This window comes from Macaca thibetana, chromosome 11 (genome assembly GCF_024542745.1).
Source record: "Macaca thibetana thibetana isolate TM-01 chromosome 11, ASM2454274v1, whole genome shotgun sequence".
Taxonomy (NCBI): Eukaryota; Metazoa; Chordata; class Mammalia; order Primates; family Cercopithecidae; genus Macaca; species Macaca thibetana.
This window is the reverse complement of record NC_065588.1, coordinates 9,785,875-9,791,046: the sequence shown is the minus strand read 5'-3', so window position 1 is coordinate 9,791,046 and position 5,172 is coordinate 9,785,875. Positions and strand designations below refer to the sequence as shown.

General features: G+C 35.4%; 1 non-coding gene across 1 annotated transcript; it reads left to right on the top strand.

Moving 5' to 3' along the window:
* The first annotated feature begins 4,815 nt into the window (after positions 1–4,815).
* Positions 4,816–4,922, top strand: LOC126931853 (U6 spliceosomal RNA). The gene has a single exon (XR_007717967.1). It is a non-coding gene; the product is annotated as a U6 spliceosomal RNA (small nuclear RNA).
* Positions 4,923–5,172: the final 250 nt, after the last annotated feature.

Sequence of the window (5,172 nt, the reverse complement as noted above, 5' to 3'; positions counted from 1 at the left end):
AGCATTCCATGCTCATGGATTGGAAGAATCAATATCATGAAAATGGCCATACTGCCCAAGGTAATTTATAGATTCAATGCCATCCCCATCAAGCTACCAATGACTTTCTTCACAGAATTGGAAAAAACCACCCTAAAGTTCATATGGAACCAAAAAAGAACCCTCATTACCAAGACAATCCTAAGACAAAAGAACAAAGCAGGAGACATCACACTACCTGACTTCAAACTATACTATAAGGCTACAGTAACCAAAACTGCATGGTACTGGTACCAAAACAGAGATATAGACCAATGGAACAGAACAAAGCCCTCAGGAATAATATCACACATCTACAACCATCTGATCTTTGACAAACCTGACAAAAACAAGAAATGGGGAAAGGATTCCTTATTTAACAAATGGTGCTGGGAAAATTGGCTAGCCGTATGTAGAAAGCTGAAACTAGATCTCTTCCTTACACCTTATACAAAAATTAATTCAAGATGAATTAAAGACTTAAATGTTAGATAAATGTTAGACCTAAAACCATAAAAACCCTAGAAGAACATCTAGGCAATACCATTCAGGACATAGGCATGGGCAAAGACTTCATGACTAAAACACCAAAAGCAATGGCAACAAAAGCCAAAATTGACAAATGGGATCTCATTAAACTAAAGAGCTTCTGCACAGCAAAAGAAACTACCACCAGAGTGAACAGGCAAACCACAGAATGGGAGAAACTTTTTACAGCCCATCTGACAAAGGGCTAATATCCAGAATCTACAAAGAACTTAAACAAATTTACAAGAAAAAATCAAACAACCCCATCCAAAAGTGGGCAAAGGATATGAACAGACACTTAGCAAAAGAAGACACTTATGTAGCCAACAGACCCATGAAAAAATGCTCATCATCACAGGCCATCAGAGAAATGCAAATCAAAACCACAATGAGATACCAAGTCACGCCAGTTAGAATGGCGATCATTAAAAAGTCAGGAAACAACAGGTGCTAGAGACAATGTGGAGAAATAGGAATGCTTTTACACTGTTGGTGGGACTGTAAACTAGTTCAACCATTGTGGAAGATAGTGTGGTGATTCCTCAAGGATCTAGAACTAAAAATACCATTTGACCCAGCCATCCCATTACTGGGCATACACCCAAAGGATTATAAATCATGCTGCTATAAAGTCACATGCACACGTATGTTTATTGTGGCACTATTCAGAATAGCAAAGACTTGGAACCAACCCAAATGTCCATCAGTGATAGACTGGATTTGGAAAATGCGGCACATATACAGCATGGAATACTATGCAGCCATAAAAAAGGATGAGTTCATGTCCTTAGTAGGGACATGGATGAAGCTGGAAACCATCATTCTGAGCAAACTATTGCAAGGGCAGAAAACCAAATAGTGCATGTTCTCACTCATAGGTGGGAATTGAAAAATGAGAACACTTGGACACAGGGTGGGGACCACCACACACCGGGGCCTGTCGTGGGGTGGGGGGATGAGGGAGGGATAGCATTAGGAGATATACCTAATGTAAGTGACGAGTTGATGGGTGCAGCACACCAACATGCCACATGTATACATAGGTAACAAACCTGCACGTTGTGCACATGTACCCTAGAACTTGAAGTATAATAAATAAATAAATAAATAAATAAATAAATAAATAAAATTTTTTAAAAAAGACTTTAAGTGTCTCCAAGTCTGACATTTTCACATTACAAGTTAAAAAAAAAAACAGCAAACTCTGAGATTTCCTAAAAGTCACTTTCTATTATTGGAGCAGAATTAAACCAGGTGCTCAAATTACTTGACAATGGAAACAGTCTTCTGGGTTTGAACCCTGAAGACAGAAAGTGTTTATCCATCGAAGAAAATTTTCATTATATGTCTATCATGAGAGCACACACTTATTTCTTAAAACTCACTGATAATTATGAAGTGAGATGTGTGTGTGACTTTCACAATCCACTCTTTAGTGAGTCAGTTAAAATGTTCTTAACTATCTGACTATTTGGTAACTAACAGTCTTTTTATTGGTACTAGTGTATTTGGTTCTGCCATACATCTTATCTAAATTTTTAGGATACACAGAGTCTGCCACAATTATGAAAGTGTATCCTGGGTCATCTGCATGGAATAATTCGATATATTTATAGAATTATTCTCGAGCTTTAGTATATAAAGCTTTAGTGCGTATAAAGATCTCAAACTATAGTATATATAAGAATAACTTGAAAACTTGTTAATAATGCAGATTCTTGCGACAATAAACCCCTTTTTCTTCCCAAAGTACAGTTAGCTAGAATGGAGAATGTGCTAAAAATTATTTCAGGTGGTTCATGGACCACATTTAAAGAAACATTCATCAAGTAAATGTAAAGGGTGGGAGTATCTTAGAAAGGTCAATAGAGTGACTAGAAGTCTGATCTAATTAGGGGATTAAGATAGTGTTTTAGTGCACTCAAGTATAACTTCAAGTTCTGAATCATAACTGTGTCTACTAGGAAGCCACAATGGCCGTACCAAAAATAACTGGTTTGCAGTAAGCTGTTCTCTTCAAACAGATGCTTGCAAAAGCCTATAAAGTGCAAAAGTATAAACTAGCTAGAAATATCAACCAAAGAAGAGTCTTCACTTGTCCATACATGGCATGAAACGTGTTGATGGATCATCTTGCTTGTTACAGAGTATGCAGAGCAACAACCAATCACCTGCACAATTTTCTTCTATCACAACAGATCCTTGTTATATAATTATTAATGTGTGTATATATTTTATATACATATGTAATATATATTACATATTATTATAATGTGCCTATAAATATATATGTTCTATCTCTCTCTATATATACACACACATATATAAAACCCTCATGAAAATTCAGATCTATAATTTTTTTCTATTTATGCTAGTGAATCCACTTGATGATGTAATTATGCAAATTACACTTTACAGCAAAGCATATCAGAATTTATGAATATCTTATCACTAGAAAATATAGATAGTGAGAGAGAGAGAATTGACAAAACACACACACACACATACACACACAATATAATATGAAACCTAAAAAATTCAAAGAATTAATGATTATACGTAATCCTAAGATTTATAATGTAGTAATAGTAGAGGTAATAACTGAGCAGCTCAAGGAACAATAAAGACAAGTTGTTGACTAGATTACCTATTTTTGACATTGAACTTTGCCAGGTTAGCAGTGGGCATTGGGATGGACAGGAAAATACAGTTAAAAAAAAACAATGTAACTGTTGAAAATGAAGAGCCACAATGGAGGCCAGAAGGTGACCACAAAAAGAAGTGATTAAGAGGATAATTTTGTGCAAGAAGGTAAAGATACAAAAGTGAGCAAATGTTAATCATGAGCTAAGAGAATCTACTTTAGGCTTAAAAATGAAAAAAGGAAGGGATGACATTAGCAAGACAGCAGAATAGGAAATTACGGGACTGCCTTCCCCACAGGCTTATTGCTGTGGCAACACTAGAGACTACTAGAGAAGCTGAAGCACCAGCCCATTATAAAACCAAGAAAGGATTCCCCCCCCAAAAAAAGGATAGAAAAAATTTGTGACATTTGACATGCCCATTCATGTCCCACCTTTATGCATTATATTGTGAAGCAACTGGGAGGAACCACCCCATACAAGGGATTCTCTCTCCTGATGGAAACGAAAAAGTGGACCATGCATCTCATGCTGGGGCTTGTCTGAGGGCTGCCTGAGGAACTGGTTTCTGTCTCCCCTGACTCACAGTGCTGGTGGGACGGGTAGTAGAGTGTGGAAGGCACTGAAAGCAAAGGCTAGCAGCATGTTAGAGTTGCAGTTTTATAGGACAACACCAAGAAAAGTAAGACATGAGAAAAGGTTTCAAAGGTCCCAGAACCTCAAACTGAGTTGATTGGTAAAGCTAAGAGAGGTGGTTGTTTTTCCAAAAGCCCAAAACCCAGAAAAAATGTATATGTGTGTGTGTGTGTATATAGATACAGATATAGATATAGATATAGACAGATATAGATATCTATATATAGATACCTATATCTATATCTCACAAGGCATACAAAGAAACAGAGAAACAGATTGGTCCAATCAAAAGACCAAAATAAAACCTGTCCTAAAACGAAAGCAACACAGATCTAAGAGCTGCTTGACAAAGAATTTTTTAAATTGTCATAAATACACTCAATAAACTAAACAAGGGGACAGATATGCCACCAAAGGAGATAAGAAAAATAGTGCATCAACACAATGAGGTTATTAACAAATATACGAAACACTATAACAAAGAACCAAATAGAAATTATGGAGTGAAAAATACAATAACTGAACTGAAAAGCTTATTAGAGGTTCAATGGCAGACTTGATCAAAAAGAAGAATCAAAGGTAAATTCATGGGCAAGTAGAGTAACCTGTATTATCTTAATTTTGGTGCATAGATTTTAACTGATAAAACTGTACAACAAATAGGTACAATTGCATGTTAACTGGTATACAGTATATAAATATGTAACTTGTGACATTAATAACATAAAGTGTTGGGGGGGCAAAGCTGCAATGTAGTACAATGTTTGTATATGATTGAAGTTGTTAACAGTTTAAAATAGACTATTATAACTTTAAGATGCTTTACATAATTACCATGGCGACCAAAAAGAAAATATCTATGGAATACAGGAAAAAAGAACATGCAAAAAGAATAAAAGTATGTCACTCCAAAAAATCAATGTAATACAAAGGAAGGCAGAGAAAATGAGAGATAAAAAAGTCAGAAGACACGCAAAAAAAATTGACAGTGCTTGCTTCAGCAGTACACAAACTAAAGTTGGAACAAGACAGAGAAGATTTGTGTGACCCTTGAGCAACGATGACATGCAAGTTTGTGAAGTGTTTTATTTTTTAACAAAAAGCCATTAAGAAAATTACAAAGTAAGTCTTAATATCAGGACATATATAGGCTAAAAGTGAAAAAATGGAAAAAATCAGATTCTGGCCAAATAATAACCAAAATAGAGCAAGAGTGGCTACATAATATCAAACAAAGAGACTTTAAATGAAAAACTTACAGGAGACAAAGAAGGATATCCTATAATGAAAAACATTCAATTCACCATGAATATATTACTATTATGAATACTTATGCACAAAACCT